Source organism: Dreissena polymorpha, chromosome 6, assembly GCF_020536995.1.
Source record: "Dreissena polymorpha isolate Duluth1 chromosome 6, UMN_Dpol_1.0, whole genome shotgun sequence".
NCBI lineage: Eukaryota > Metazoa > Mollusca > Bivalvia > Myida > Dreissenidae > Dreissena > Dreissena polymorpha.
The window spans coordinates 30,173,475-30,191,290 of record NC_068360.1 but is presented as its reverse complement, the minus strand read 5'-3'; the positions used below and the strand labels follow the sequence as shown (position 1 = coordinate 30,191,290).

General features: G+C 33.4%; 1 protein-coding gene across 3 annotated transcripts in view; it reads right to left on the bottom strand.

Annotated features, from left to right (window-relative positions):
* LOC127833827 (patched domain-containing protein 3-like) overlaps positions 1–16,963 on the bottom strand; it is a 68,982-nt gene extending 52,019 nt beyond the window's left edge. For 2 of the 3 annotated variants that reach the window (XM_052359304.1, XM_052359306.1), the window contains exon 1: positions 16,510–16,963. The gene's annotated coding sequence lies outside the window, so the exon portion shown is untranslated. Of the gene's footprint in view, positions 1–13,318; positions 13,490–16,509 lie in introns of those variants that run through there. The other variant, XM_052359305.1, reaches the window with a different exon arrangement.
* Between the last annotated feature and the right edge of the window lie 853 nt (positions 16,964–17,816).

Here is a 17,816-nt window from a genome sequence, read left to right as displayed (position 1 = left end):
TGTTATATTAAAATAGTAATGATTGTAGAAACGTTAACTTGCTATGAATTGTTAGTTTGTTGAAAGAAAATATAAATTTGTTTTTATTAGAGGTTTACACATGGATATTTATTCGTTGATGCCAGTCGTAACTATGGGTGAACACTTCACTTTACCATGCATGGATGATTACCACAGTGAATATTTGAATTAAACATGTTATTCAATGAAAAACTGTGACAACTGTTGACAATTAAATATTCTAGAATTAAAGGCATTTTAATAATGTGAAAGTTCTTTTAATTGAAATTTTAATACGATTTAATAGTGAATTATATTTTAGATTAAATTTGAAATAGGTATTAATAAAAAAAAATGTTGGAAAGTGTTTGTGACGTACTTTAGGGTGGGGTGGGGGGGTCCAAGATTTTGTGACAGTTTGTGACATGGGGGGGGATTAAAAATAGTCAAAAAAAGCTTGACATACTTTATGGACGGCCTCACAACTCCACTTATGATTACAAAGAAGAAAAAGAAATTCAACGTATATCTAAGTTGGCGTTAAGAAAAAGGCGGTGAGTCTAACAAAGAATGAACCACACCATAATTCTAATAATAAATGTAATGGTATCAGCGATGTATTATATTCTCGACCAAACCTCGTCAAAAATATTCAATATTTTCGCCTGAAATTAAATGCTTCATTTAATGTATTTTCATTTCATATTTATTCATTTTCATGTACTGACATTGACGTGTAACTCATGTACTCCACATGTCATCAATTTGTGAACGTATCATATAATGCAAAGTTTAAATCGTAAATAAACGTATTTTTCTACAGTTTCAATGGGTCAATACAAAGACCTATACAATACACGAATTATATAGGTCTTTGTTCAATACTGTCTTATCCTGTGCATTTATTCCGATTTAAATTTTTCAAAATACTTAATGTACTGAATGGCAAGTCTATATTAAGTCACAGATTTGCACGCTTTTCACGCATGGAACTTGACAGACGAAAGCAACAATTTCGAACTCTTAAAAAACACGTTTTTTAGATGTGTACAAAATGACTTTAATCAGCAAATATTAACAAATGGCTATACAAAAGCGAAATATACATGTACTAAAATTAAATTGCTATCGCGTTGATTATTTAAATGTTGTTGTTTTAACAACTTACTCGTCATGAGCCATATATAAGAATTCAATTGCTCACCATTTGCTTATAATCTTTCATAAGTAACTATTGCTTACAGTTAAAATGTGTGAGGATGATGCCCGACATTGTCTTTAATGTACTGTATTAATTACCGTTTTATATTTCGTAAATGGTAAATTTGTAATTATGTGTTAAACAATCTGCGGTAAACGCCTTACTTCATTTACCGACGTAAATCAAAAACAATCGTCGCCAGTTAACCCCATGCTCATAAGCATTCTCGGAACTGATTGGACGGCGAAAATTACAGTTTGGCGATTAGAAAGTAACCTGCGAATTTATCGTGACGCATCTGTGTCAGTACACATGACTGTAATGTGGCTTGTCAAATTTGCCTCGGCTGCCCGGGTATTCGCCAACGAAATATTCTCAATCAAAATATATCAATGCACCGTGGCAAATGAGACCTTAATGTGCACTGGTAGACAATTTAACGACAATTCATGTCTGGTTGCCCTTAAAAGGACAAGGTAACTCTGCAATGGGAGTGCTGAAAATTAAAGATCTTCCCGCTCCTTACGCGCTTCGCTTCTTGCATGGCCTCTCTAGACGCCACAAGCCGTCGACCCGAACCCCAGAACGGTTTCACCAGCACATTGAGCATACTGGTTACCGTCGCCCTTCGACACTTCCATTATCTTCATATGGCCACCCCCTCGAAATCGTGCCCTGTTTCTCTGCCAAAGGTCCGCCACGACGGTCCTCTTCGCTGCCATCTCCGCTGATAGCATCGCTCTTCCGGCGATGTAATGAAACCACTATCTACCTACGGACAATTACCATTCCGCTTAAAAAATAGCGATCCTTCCAAGTTCTGGGATACAGCGAAGTCAGCAGGAGAGGACGTCAGGGTCGAGGGATGCCGGTACTCGCTTGATTAACAGAGCCGCCCGAGGAAGTTCCTATATCCGAGCCTCCTCAGGCGATGTAGTGAAACCACTATCCACCTACGGACAATTACCATTCCGCTTGGCGATTCTTCGGAGTCTTCAAGAAAATCTTCTGCGATAGACTCTCGCCCCGATCGCGACGTGCACGCTACAGCTGCTGACCGAGCTATGTTAAACTAATAACTACTACTAGTATATCATTTATAGAATAACCTTGATTTTTTTGACAATCGCCATTTTCTTTTACATTTTCAACTTTAATCGGGAGCTGAACGATTCAATTGCCATTGGCGATTTTGTCGATCGGAAACGCTAAAATATAATATCCTAACTTTAAAATAAAGTTAGAAAATACGCTTTAAATAATTTAATAAAACAAAAAGATTTAAATTGTTGTTGTTGCTTTTTGTCACTTGTTTGTCGGATATTCACCGCTTTAATTTGTGTTATTAATTGCACGTGTATTCAAACCACACGTAAATGTTTGCAAAAAAAAAAATACTTCGGGAGATCACACCATTTGTGTCCTCAATTCGCTTATTATGAGTTTGTTTTTTCTTCATCAAAATATATGGTACACAAATATTTGATTAGCATGCAGTTTTCTTTCGACATGCAGTTTTCTTTCGACACATTCAAATCATACTTTTCTAGCCGCGTCATGCGAAAATGGCGCGTCATGGGCCTTATGGCGCGTTGCATTGCGTTGCAAAAGCCCTATCTGCGCAGTTGCGCGGTCTGGTCAGGAGCTGCGCTGTCCTCTATAAACCACGCAAGGTTTCGTGGTCTCATTAGGTAGCTCCTGACCTACTGCGAGATGCGCAGGCTGGCCTATAGCTACGCTAGCCGCATATGGCATAAGACCCATTTTCACATGACGCGTGTCAATAAAAATATCTTTGTTTCTAATAGATAGAACATCTAAGCACAATACTTTTCGATAGAAAATTGAAGTCAAACTGTGTTAATTACAGCAAACTGGCAAATTTCAGTAGCATTTCAATCTTTCAAGAACGACTTCCATACCGACTGAAGAGTACGGCAAAGTATTAATGGTTAGATAATGAAACGATTTTCGTCTTATCCTGACACTATATTGTTTCGGTAGTTTTTGTTTCCTCATCTTGAAAGCATTACTATGTAATCAACGTTTATCAATAGTCCATTGTGTCTTTCCCGGACGATTTAGTACCGAGTCAAAATGTGAAGTATTATTTAAACATATAGGCCTACCACACACACAATAATTTCGAAAATGATCAATCCAAACAGTTTGTTGTTTTCTGTTAAGTTTTAGCGAAAATTGATAATTCATTTTCGATTGTCACGAATTTTTCCAACGAACTTCCTTTTTACTTATCATTATGAAACAATAATGAAATGTAATTCATATGAATATTAAAATAAAACGTTTTTCTTTTAATATATATTTTTTTGCTTGATTTTTCCGTTTTTCTTTCGTTGATGTGTGAATTTCAAAGTTTATTTAGAAGTCCTGTTACAGATTTCCCAGCCATATCATATCCCCTCCCCTACTCCGCTGTACAACAAGAAATCAGTCAAGCGTTATCAACGAGGTTACGTAAAAGACGAATGATAGTGAATTGCAATCTCGACATTCCATTGTCGATAAGCAGTCGTTTAATTTTCTCTGATATTTATTAATAGCCTAAGATTTGGAATAAACTGTGCTTCGCAAAAATACCACTTGACTGACGTAGCACGTAGTGGACTATTTTAATAATTCATAAACTTACTATTCCGCGACACGTATAGCTAGATTTTTTTATTGACGTTTTATATATACGATCCTTTCCAAATTATTTCATTGAACACAATATTCATATTATGTGTCAATTTGTAAATGATTGAAGTTCAAGAACTGAATCAGCGCCGCGAATTATTTCTCGGCGCAGATTGGGCAGTTATCAGGTTTTGGGTCATTAGAAAAACTGGGTTGTAATACTTGCTCTTTACCTTAGTTGTTAGCAAGCGAACAGCTAAAAACTGTTAAATTAAACTCTTTTTACTAAAATAAGTTATCAAATTTTTGTGTAAAACATATGTGATAAGAAAACAAGCATGACATCTCTTAAAAAATAATGTTTAAGAATTTGTAACCGCATGTACATTATTGTTTTAAACAAACATGGCGGACTAAGTTGACAGTTGTTTACTGGAAGTTGCAATAAAATTTATTTAGCTAAAATGAGCTTAGATTTTTTTTTTATAAAGTTGCATAAAACAGTGTCAGTAATTGGATCATTAGGAGCATAAAGCATGTCAAATTTGGAATTATTGGAAAAACGCCCAGCAGATAGAGGTCATATGAACTACAAGATTTGGCGGATATATTCGGTCGCCGCATGAACCTGGTTAAGTATTGGTTGATCGGATATATCCGGTCGCCGCATGGGAATAACTGAATTGGTATGCATGCTTTTAAAATAAAACAATTAATATTGGAATAGAATTGAGCAAAATGGCCGATGTTTGACATATTGATTGCAAATGTTCAAAGCCAAACATCTAAAACTCAAGAGATATAACTCCAAAATTCCGATTTTATAGTGATGTTATTCAAATTACCTAGAAACATTATCACTATACTGTATTTAAATGTAGAATTTTGATCAAGATTGTTTCCCTTTTTGATGTGTGACAAAAGTGGTCAATTATTCATAATGCCACCAACATACCCAGCAACCTTGATAGAGATCATACAAATATTCAGTTTGTTCTGGGATGTATAATTGTGTGATTACTTCTTATGAAAATAATCGATTTTAGTGCACTGGAAAATAAACATCAACTGGTGAAATAATGTTAAAACGTCTGCCGAAAAAAGCTCAAAACATACTAGTATGTAAAATTCTGGTGATCATTTAAACAAAGAAAAATGGTCAACCTTTTCAGTTGTGTTACCATGGCAACATAATTGAATTTATTTTTATTAAAACAACTCTTTATACATAGATATATTGCAAGTAAAACTGATAACAGCAATTGCATGAAAATTCTCAATCTCAAAATCTGTATGCTGTAAGTAAAATGTGGCTATAATGCGTGGTATAGTTTTTCTGTACCTATACTCTAACTGTGGTAATGTTTTGTGTTTGTTTGTTAAACAATGTGTTTTTTTACACTATTTACTTTTAATATTTTAAGGACTGACTTCTTGTTATTACCATGCTAACATATTTATAGGTAATGATTATTTTTTCAGTCTATTGATAGGTCGTTTTTCATGCGGATTATGCATGTAGTCATAATTTTAATCAGATTCAGTAAACTTACATGTATATAGTACAACTTCTGTTTAGCATAACACAATTCAGCACTGGCAAATAATACAGTTGAAATCAATTCAGCACATTAAGGGTTAATTACCCAAAGAAGAGACATTTCAATGATGTGTGGTACCGTTCGACAGTTGAATAGGCTTATTTTCAACTTCGTCAAAGTAACTTAACTGAAAGATGAATAGATGGTGAAAATTGAATTTTTGAATATCTTATCTTTATCCATCATGCTGAATTATCATCTGCATCATTTCTGTGGTACAAAGCAAAATGGACACTAAAAGTTTTTCATATTTTTAATATTGTTTTTGAAATAGTTCCATAACGACAAAGATTGGAAATGTGCTCTTCTTGTATACAGGCAAACAAATTCAGCACATAATGTTTATTTTAATGACATACTTATCATAAATTATCACATATAACTACATTTTAAACATATTTATTTTTACCTAATTGCACTTCAAGTCAGAAGCTTCTTGGGACACTCTTAATTGTATTTCATGGGTAGAACAATATTTGCAGTCTTCTGAGAGGATCTTGTTAACAGATCTTTTTTATGTCTCCCACCACTATAGTGAGGGACATATTGTTTTTGCCCTGTCTGTTGGTTTGTGTGTTTGTTTGTTTGCCCCAACTTTAACATTTGCAATAAATTTTGCAATATTGAAGATAGCAACTTGATATTTGGCATGCATGTGTATCTCATGGAGCTGCACATTTTGAGTGGTGAAAGATCAAGGTCAAGGTCATCCTTCAAGGTCAAAGATCAATTATATAGCTTCAAAGCGGCGCAAAAGGGGACATAGTGTTTCTGACAAACACATATTTTGTTTATCAATGAATTTAGTAAATAATGATTCTGTAGTACGTACTAAGTTAACTAGTTACTACTACAATAGGTGAAGTTTTACTACTTTCCCATGCATGAAACATGTTGTATCAGCTTGCGCATCCAACTAACTTGTCACATTATCAACTTAATTACTGCTACTATGTTTTTACTTTCAAACACATACACGAATATACAAATAACAATTTAATTCACATTGTTTTGGTTAATTATAGACTTTCGATTGAAATTTGACCTACCGCTCATTACCATATACAATTATCGCTCACGTGAAAAATTCCAATACATCACCAAATCTTTCAGAGTCATGTAATCATTTTATTTGTTACTGCGATGTCTATGATGTTTTTGTGTGCATTTTTGTTATGAAACACTGATTTACAGTTAATTCAAACTTTGGAACAGAGATTTATTATGAAATAATTTTAGCAACAAATGTGTAAATCACTGGATCCAACTAAGATATGCTGAAGAGCATTTAAGTAAGTGAATTAAATAAGGGAAAATCTAGGAATATAGTTCAGTTTAGAGTTAATTGGCAAATCTTCCAATGTGCCGTTGGTCGTAAACAAGTTGGTTATAAATGCCGCCAAGTAACATATTAACATATTTCTGTGTAGACCAGTCCAGAAAGACAGCTAGGTTGAATAAGAAAATGGGCATAGTGCAGATTTAAGATTTATCTTGATCTTTCAATTAAATTGTAACAGTAAATTTCATACCCAGAAAACACAAGTGGCAGATACATTTTTGACGATGCTGGAACAGCATCGTCCAAGGGATGATAACCATCAAAATAAATTTCACAATGGCGACCTATGTAAAAGACCGAGCCAGTCCGATTGAGATAACTCGATTTTTCAGTTACTTCCCTTTTGCATTCGCCACTGCGTAGGAGATTGCTCGTCATTGATAACATTCTCCTAGCAGAGTTGTCGTGTGTGTTTCAACATTCAACAATGGCCGCCCCATGAGAGTCTCGATTCAAAACTTTCTTACTGCATAAATTGGCTTGTTTCGCTATTTAGAAGCTGTCATTTAGGATATATGAATTATTTATTCACTAAATCTCCGCTTATGACAACAATAGTTGGAATTCGAAGGATGTATACTCGATGTGAATGAAGGACTTTCTGGATCGTAACGGCTTGACACGGCAAAACTGGCATACTGGTATTTTTAGTTATCAATATAAGTCACATTGTGCTTTATAAATTGTATTCGAGCATTTTGCGACTTATTGAATGACTATGATACCCGATATCAACATTTCATCGGGGATTAGAGATCACCAAGCTGTCCTGAAATTCAACATTGATTTCAAACTCTTTACTGGTTTATACTCTTTCTTAGTGTTAGTACTTTTTATCATTTTAAAGTTAAATGAACTGTGTCAGAGTAAAATAGACATTAAGGCGATTGTGGCCAGTTTGGATCTAGATCAGCCTGCAGTCGCTTGAAAGCTGTTTGCTTAAAAGCGTTTTTCTGACAATAACAAATAATTTAATTGGATACTGATTTGACTGCGCTTTTCCTGTGACCTGGCTCAAATAATAGAATTGTCATTAATCAAATTATTTATTTCGAACATTAATCAATTGTTTTTCTTGTCCCTCGGGATCAATGACTCCAGCACTTTCCTGTTGAGAACTGAATACTGCTAAAGGCGATGCTAGGGGGCGTGAGAGATGTTGCACCTTCCAGTATCGCTCGATTGTTCATTGTCGGCTCGGGTACTACGTACATGTACCCCGGGTACTCTTAAGTATACTTACATGTATCCCGGGTACGGTAAATATACTAAAATGTACCCGGGAAATTTAACCCTAAATCAGTCGTTGTCGACTATTTTTTTGTAATAATTATATATACACATTTATGTCAATTTTCTGTAGAATGGTCTCTATATTATCGGATCACATACTCAAAAAGCATGTTGATGCAGTGTTTTTTTAAGAGAAGTGTGTTTAAGATAATCGGTTACGCGTTTTACGACATCGGATTTTGGGCGCGAATACAACTCGGGTACAGTCTAATATGGACCGAGTACAATTACGTTTATTTACCGTACCTGGGGTACATGTAAGCATACTTAGAGTACCCAGGGTACATGTTAGTATACTTAAGAGTACCCGGGGTACATGTAAGTAGTACCAGAGCCGACAATGACCAATCAAGCTCCATTATCCCTCATGAACCGACTCAAAAAACCGAGTCGGCAATATTTGACTTAATTTTTGGTTTGGTTGCTCTCGAGGGATCGAAAATTTCAGAATCTTCCTAAAAGCCCTACGGGTTTGATCCCCAGAAGCGACATTGAAAACTAGCATACTTTGTTATCTAAAAGGCTGCTAAACCTGATATACAATGATAATGTGAATTTTCTCTCACATGATGTTCATCAGTCATATTATATAGAAACTTACAGCAGTAGTAAACAACTGGACAATAATTAATGAACGCATCTTTCATTTGTCTTTGATACTTTGATTTTGACATGGCCTAGATTTAAATATGTGACTGGACTTTACCAGCACTCTTGTAACAGAGCTAAAGTTTAAATGTACCATTGAAGATCACCTAAATCCAGATTTGCTATTATAGACGTGTGGAAAGTTTTAAGGGTGTGACAAGTAAGCAAAAATTGGTCATTACCCAAAGGCCACAACTGATCTATGACTGTATTAAAACAAGAAAAAGCAGTGCCTGATTTAGATTTCCTTAGATAGTTCAATAAAAACTAATTTCATAAGCCTGGTAACAGTTTAACGGTAATGCTACCAATGTGTCACACCAGGGCCTTGAATTTGAAATCTAGGACATGCATGGTCATTTCTTCATGAAATCAGGACACAAAATTGTATTTTAAGTCCTTAATTGACCTGGCTATAGTTCTCAGATTATTATAAGCTCGATCAGTATATTTATATCATTATTTATGCTTTGTGTATTGTAAACATATACACAATCATGCAGTTACATGATAGCAATAAATAATATCAAAGCTACCCATACTATAAAGGTCATTGACAAAGCCTATGGTCAAAATGTGAACACATTGAGTGTAATCGCCCACTCGTGCCAGCAAAAACAACACGTTGACAGGTTGTCATTTTTGACAGTTCTGCTTTCACTTTCATTTTGTGATATCAAACTATTAACAATTATGTGGCTGAGAAAAATATCGCCATTGCTTTTTATGCCCCCGGTAGGGTGGCCTATATCAGTTGAACTGTCAGTCAGTCAGTCAGTGTGTCAGTCTGTCCGTCCGTCCGAAAACTTTAATGGCCATAACTTTTTTAATATTGAACATAGCAACTTGATATTTGGCATACATGTGCATCTCATGGAGCTGCACATTTTCAGTTGTGAAAGGTGAAGGTGAAGGTCATCCTTCAAGGTCAAATGTCAAATATAAAGCGTCTGTCTGTCTGTCCGAAAACTTTAACATTGGCCATAACTTTTTCAATATTGGCGTGCATGCGTATCTCATAGAGCTGCACATATTGATTGGTGAAAGGTCAAGGTCATCCTTCAATGTCAAGGTCAAAGGTCAAATTTTGCAATATTGAAGATAGCAACTCCATATTCGGCATGCATGTGTATGTCATGGAGCTGCACATTTTGAGTGGTGAAAGGTCATGGTCATCCTTCAAGGTCAAAGGTAAAATATATGGCTTCAAAGCTGCGCAGCAGGGGGCATTGTGTTTCACAAACACAGCTCTTGTTTAATATATTTTCTGCACATTTCTTCAAAAAACTTACATCAATACACGATTTCCTCGTTAATTCAATCATTCCTGACAGACTTGTGTACATATTTCGCTTACATTTTGACGCGCGTAGGTAGGACCGCATTACCGCTTCCGAAATGTGTATTCATACTATTGCCTTCGAGGAACTTATCTGATATTTGACGGAAAGGGCCGAAAATGTGCGAGTGTGGGTCAAGTTCCCGACAGGTACTACTTTCCCGTTCCCCCATTTTTTTTCCGTACCTAAAATTTTTCGTACCCAATTGTTTTTCGTACCCAATTTTTTTTTCGTACCCAATTTTTTTATCATCCCCAATTTTTTGTTCGTACCCAATTTTTTTTCGGTCCCAATTTTTGTGTTCCCAAATATTTTTTCGTACCCAAATTTGTTTTCATACCCAATTTTTTTTCGCAAAATTTGTGTACCAAATTTTTTTTCGTACCAACATACACAATTGTGGTGATTGTGGTGATGTAGATAAACTTAACTTGATGCTTTTATATCCATCCTCTCAAAAGCATCGTCACACCAGTACTGTCAGTACTTTGATTTCTAAGCAGAACACATGATTTTATATAAATAATAAAGTGTAATTAAAACATATGAGCACAAATTAAAGCTCATATTGGTTGTAAAAATATTATTTAATCTTACATTTTAAAGGAAAAAAAATATAACGGTTTAATTGTTTGTTTAAAAAAAACCTTTTTATAACCCAACCTGAGATATATTTATTAAATAGATCTTCTCAAAAAGTGTATTTATTTTACCTTTAATGCAGCGGTATTGACACCGTATTTTTTTCAGCATTAAACACGCAAATAATAGACTTGAAAATGAAAACAATACGCTTCAAACTGATAAATACACACAAGTGGTTTAAAAGTGTATTTCTATCTTAAACACCAATACATAATTTAAAAAAAGCACTCTTTAGTTCATAGTAATTTTGTTTAATTATATTTGAAATGCAGTATACACTTTTTGTAAACAATACAAAGGTGTATTTAATACGCATTTACTGTGCATTTAATACAGGGTCGTTTCCATACGATTGCCCATGTATGCAAATTGGGCCTTCTATGGTTTACTTGTGGTAGAAATAATGCATTTTGTATTGCTATTACTTCACAATATCTCTACCCATACAGTTCAATATAATGTTAATTTTAACACACGACATGACATTGGAATAAAACATCAATCTTGCAAGAATCTTTACAAAGTCAATGAAAATATGCTGTTTTACTTATTGTATTTATTAATTTTGAAACTGTATTAATAAAACGCACATTTGCATATACTAATTGATGTTCAGTCAATACTGGTTTATTCACATTTTTTTGTCCTAAAAATGAAACATGTCCATGCGTCGATGAACACAATGTATAAAATACAGTCAGAATGATAAAACATACTATCAATGTACAGTAATTGAAAGTCATGGAAGAGTTCGTATTGTATTGCTTATTGTAAAGTAAATACAACATATAACAAAAAATGCAATCAGATCATTAAATGAACAGTTTTGGCTGAGATAATCATGTCCCTTTTAAGTTTTATGTCTTAATTCAAATTCACATTATAAATAGTTAATCGTTATTTTTATAGTTCAAGGACATTAAATTATTTCAAATCACTACATGCAATACTGAAATAATTACACAGCTTATAATTGTAATTGATTCTTTATTATTTATTCATGTTTCATGATAATCTTGATGCATCTTGAATAGAGTTTTAAACATGTAACTTCACTTTTTACACAAATAATCATTAGGATTTGCGCCTTCTTGATAAAATAATAATCCATAATTATAATAGTACTTGCATAACAGTATTGTTATTATATCTTGATAGTTTAATTGTTTTTGGAATACTAATGTTATAATGATTTTAGCTTGTGTAATAGTATTTTTTGTCTGCAGTAGTTGTGACTCAAATCAAAGAATATATATATATATATATATATATATATATATATATATATATATATATATATATATATATATATATATATAACTTACAAATCTATTTATCAAAATATATCAGAAAATAATAATATACTTGTTTACCAGGTAATGAGAATTTGTAGGTTTGTATTACGTCATTAAAGATTTTTATTTTAAGACACACACGACTCGGAGAAGCTGAAAACAATATTAACTTGTTGTCACATTTCATGTTGCAAAAATCAACCTTTGTAATATTTATGATTATTCATAAATGCCATAATTAATGTTATATCTATATAAAACAGGAAGTCTTCTTTATATTCAAGGTTTGCGTAGTCGGCCAGAATTTCACAATGCAGTGGTGTTTATATATTTTTCTCTCAGAGTGTGGTTTTGTCTTGAGAATGATCCACATGAGTCTATAATAATCCAGTATACATGTAAACATGGAAAATGCAGCTTATAATAAAGGACAAACACTTATCAGTCATACACGTAGAGGAATACACAATACAAATTGTGTGTTTATACTTATTAAAGGGATCTTTTAACGTTTTGGTAAATTGACAAAATTGAAAAAAAAATGTTTCAGATTCGCAAATTTTTGTTTTAGTTATGACATTTGTGAGTAAACAGTAATACTGAACATTTACCATGGTCTAATATAGCCATTATATGCATCTTTTGACGATTGAAAAACCTGGAAATTATAAAGCATTGCAACGCGAAACGATTGAATAATTTGGAGAGTTCTGTTGTCGTTAAATTTTTTGAAACTACGAAGATTGCTTATATAAAGTATAAAATACGTCTCTCATATATACTTGGCTGGATGGTCGAGCGTTATAATTGGTTTTTACTCCAGGACTCCGGGGGTCACTGGTTCGAGCCCTGCGGCGGGCTACTTTTTTTTTTCCTTTTTTATTTTTTTTTCTTGATTTTTTACTGGAGCTTTTTAGATCCAATGTTTACATTTATCAATATAATGCGTTTAATAACTTCAAAACATGCCAAAATATGTGAAAAGGCCCCTTTAAGTACTTCTCAAGAATCGTTTTCCAAATCTGCATTATCGAAGCAACAATGTGTTGTTTAAAAGGACAATAATTAAAATGCAAAGATAAAATTAACAAATTACAGTATAAAATCATAAATAATACTCATGTAATACATGAAATTTTTATTAATTAATAATACACGAAATTCTAATTCTTTTTTCTGACAAACTTTTAATAATTAGCATGTTTGTCGTATTTACATATAAATACATCGAATCTATAACAAACAAATACATCAATAATATTATTCATAATCAACACAGTCATTAATTTGAGTATAACATTTTTATACATTACCAGAGATCCCAGGTCTGTTAAGCCAGTATTACAATATATAATTATAGTCTGTATTGCATAATACTCAATTGTATTTGTGCGATCGATTCTCTTCCTCAAACTGAACAAATATTTAGATTTTTTTGCATCGCGGAAAGTGAAGAATCCATTTTTACTTTCGCTTTAGATTGTTGTGAGAACACCGTTTTATCATTTTCAAAAGTTGTCGATGATATTGTGATGACAAATTTTATTGGAAAGTAAATTTTTGTAAAACTTTAATGAGTCAGAGTTCACAATAAATGGCCGTTGCCACAGCTCTTTTCATCAAATTTCATGCAGAAAGTTCGCAATTTGTATTCAGCCTTATACAAAGAGACGGATCACGCGTTGGGTGTATCAGGGCATGTGACTCTCATTAGGCAGGAGATCTATATTTCGGAGGATTCCGAAGATATTCGATGTATCACGATTTGTTCGATGTCGATAGCCGATTAAAATGATGAACAGTATAAACAAAAAATAACTCACAATATGCAGAACCATAAAAAGATCTGTATTTTTAAAGAAAATTTGTAATAAGACGATAATAAGATGTCTAGAGAAAAAAACCAACACATTATCAGTTTTACAGTATTATTTTTATGTATCTAAGATCGTTTCAGCATTATTTAATTTATATTTTACTCATGCAGTACTTTTTGTCAATACGTAATAAGTATGACAGGATCATTTGTACTTTACTTGAGTATTCCTACCAACAAAAATCAGTGTTCAAACAATGGTTTATCATAGCGAGTTATCGTTACTGAGTAGGTGGCGCCAGCCGTCCCAGTCCTACATTCGGATTACATTCGATTTTTATCGGTGCCGCTGAAAAGCAAAAATTTACTTCCTTGTTCTAAAATGTGTGTGTTTTTTCAACAAGTTCATTTTTACGTCCAACTGTTCGTGCACCCCGTTTTTTTAATTCTGCCCTTAATTCGGGCAGTATTAATGATCCAAACTTTGATTCCATGTTTATCGCGTCCAGTCTTTGTTAATGCTTATCTTAGAATGTATAGTGGAAGCTGATGGACCGGGTTAAGTGGCGCTACCTGGAATTTGGCAGGGGAAGATAACCAACTAGTATCTGCCATTAGATGTAAAGCACAACAACAGCCGGATCCAAATAAAATCACTTACTTTGCAGAGTTCTTTAAAATGAATAACTCTTTTCCTACAGACTAATAGTAAAATACTCAAATACTTGGCTGGAATATCAGACGTCGATTTAAACAGGTAAACTTATGATGTCATATCCATTTAGGCATTTAAACAACTCATATACATATATCGTGCGCTTGAGATTGTGTTACTGAAATCCACGAAAAAGTACTCGTACTCATTGCTAACTAAATTAACCGATAACGTTATCGACTAACAAATAATAATAAACAAATGTTTGTAAAACGCAATTCCATGGGGAAGTGATATGGACTGGTGCGGCGTTCTCGGGAAATGCGAAAGATAACAATCGATATCTGGTCGCGCGCTTTCAGGCATGTGCATCTATGGGCTCGCTACGTTAAAGTGCATGATAAATAAATCAGCTCAGTTTAATTGAAACATGTGACAAGTTCGCATTGAAAGCGGACCATATTAATTGTCTCGTTGTGATTCCGAACAAGAAATACAAAATGTATCTTTAAACAATATATTCGGCGTCTGTTATAAAGTATCACTGACACTAAGTAGTTATTGTGTATAAGAATATTTAATTTTCAGTGTGGTTATAGAAAAGTATATGACACTGCTAGAAACGAATGTAATTTATTGAAAACATCCTGGGATGTTTCCTTTTTGTCAGTTTTAATTATATTATCCCATTTTGGACCTCTAATAGAATTTTCTCTTAACAACAAAATACTATATTTCACATAAAAAAGGCATTGAAGAAAATGCAAACTGTAGTGAAAATAGTAAATCGATCTATATCATTTTGGGTTGATTTATTGAGAAATATTACACTTACATGAAACGATGTATTTAGCATCATGGCAATGATTAAGATAATAAAGAAAAACATAAATGTATGTGTATATGTACGAAATAAATCATATATTTTCAGAGAACAATTGCGTGTAAATAGTATATATCTTAATGGCAAGTTGATTCGCGTTGATATGTAAATGTAGGATGAATATATATTAATGCAATGAAACTTCACAAATCGTTTTAAAGTGTCACCTGCCGGAAAAGAGAGGTCTTTCGTTTTCAATAAATCCCTCAGATAAAATGAACCAGAAACAATTTATAGTAGTGATAGTGAACAAATATGAAATAAAACAGTGGAAAGGATCAAACGGGTTCTTGTGTGTAAAGTAAACAATTCAGCGTCAAAACTTTAAAGCGCGTACAGTATACAAAGAGCGCCTGTATGAATTATGCATGCGCTCCAGTGTTTTACGTATAAGTGATGACTCACTACATATATCTGTCAGGGCCATACGGGCTAATAGGCGTTTTCTATTGCTGCAGCTGAAGTAGTACTTCAGAAATGTAAACTGACTCGTTTAGTTCAAGACACACATAACCTTGAACAACACAAACGGAATTGAATTATTCTTTGGCAGGTTAAAATAAAATCAACTCTAACCATGAAGTACATTTAAAGTATCATATTATTTAGTGTTTTCCAAATTGTTAAGTGCCCTTATCTCGAAGCTTGAAGTTCAGCAAGTATACGATATCAAAGAGCCTTTTGATACATCACGATTGACATATTTAAACCAATGCCATAGTCGCATAAATATCATACTTCCTGATACCAGGATGCAGGATCACGTGACTTTGTGGGGTTCCCCCTTTTAAAAACATTTTAGTCGGTGGTTGAAATATAAGCCTTGTCATGAATTTCACAATGATAACATTAAAAAGTGTTAATTGCTGACAAGATTCCCGTCATCTATCTAGAGCAATGCATACTTAACTCGTCGTAGTGGTTACTTCCCCCATGGAAATGACTTACAAATGAGTACATGTATACTTATTCATGCTTGTTCAAGAGTTTTACATATTTGTTTTTGGTTATCATCCAACTGTTTAGAAAACACCAACAATAGATCTACCACTTTCACTTTAATTTGAATATTTAAACAAAAACCATATTCAAACAATTCGTTGTTTACCACTGCAACGGCCTAAGTGAGACAATAACGATTATCACTTACTTTGCTGAGATTCTATAAGCAATTCGTCTTTCTGTCTCCTAAAATATCCACAGATTAGGCCGAAGTAGCAGATGAAGCGTCACGCACACGAATCTTATGTGATAACAAAACTAAATTTTTGACTATTTACTAATTGTGTCAATAAATTCCACGAAATAAATGCAACATTGTTAATATGCCAACGGTATGTACTGATAACGCAACAGCAAGAAATAGCAGTAACGTTATGTTCATGAGAAATGGGCATTTCCAGTGTTGCTAAAAATAGACTGCGTTCTGGGAATTGTGGAATCAAAGGCAACAACATCAATATCGTTCATCGCGCGGAATTATATTATACGCAAAGTTTATTTGAAAGAAAATAAAATTGCGTCCGAAACGAATCGTTATAAATACAAAACAATATACTTCTACACGAAAGGTACATAAATTATATCCGATATATCTAGTGATAAAAGAATGATCGAATACGCGCCCATTAAAATTGAATTCAATTGTTTTATCCGGCATATGATGATTGTTACTTCCTGTTCTTCCTTATAGACCAGTTGAATGTTATTGTTTACATTCGGGATTTTCCGCGCATGCGCACTGTTATAACTCTGAACTCGTTGGTAGGTAACTCACAACTTACTTTATTCATAGATTCACAAAGATATAAACCTCAATACAAATAACTAATGACTGCATGCTTTAACAAGACGATACGAGTTGTGTCCCTTACATTACATTACATGACATCCCCTTTTCTTTCTTTTTTAAATATAAATACATGATACATCGACTACTCTATCGTTACATATGCGAATAGGTATATCAAAGAAAGTAAATAACATCTAACACATTATAAACTTCTCTATTCATAAAATCATAGTGGGAATTTGTCTTTGAAAACTCTGAATGTTAAATTGTTATTGAAAATAGAACATTTCATATGAACAAAATTCAATTTAATTAATACAAAACTTCTTTAAATTAAATAGTGAATTAAAATTCATAAAATCAAGTTAACAATTTTACAACATGTAAGACAAAGTTATTCATTAAAATATATGTTCCCTAAGTGTGCACAAAATTGTCGCTGTTATCTCAGATTCAGGTTTTGTTCTGGACAAAATGTTTTTCTAACAAATACCGGATACACTAAATGTCGGGTTTCAGCTAGGAAATGATAGCAAACTGTGATCACAATGAAAACAAGCTAGAAATCATAAATTACATTTAAAAGCAATGAAGTATTGAATTTCCGTGAGAAGAGAATTTGATACACAGTTTGTTGTTAGGAGAAAAAAAATGGATATGATAGA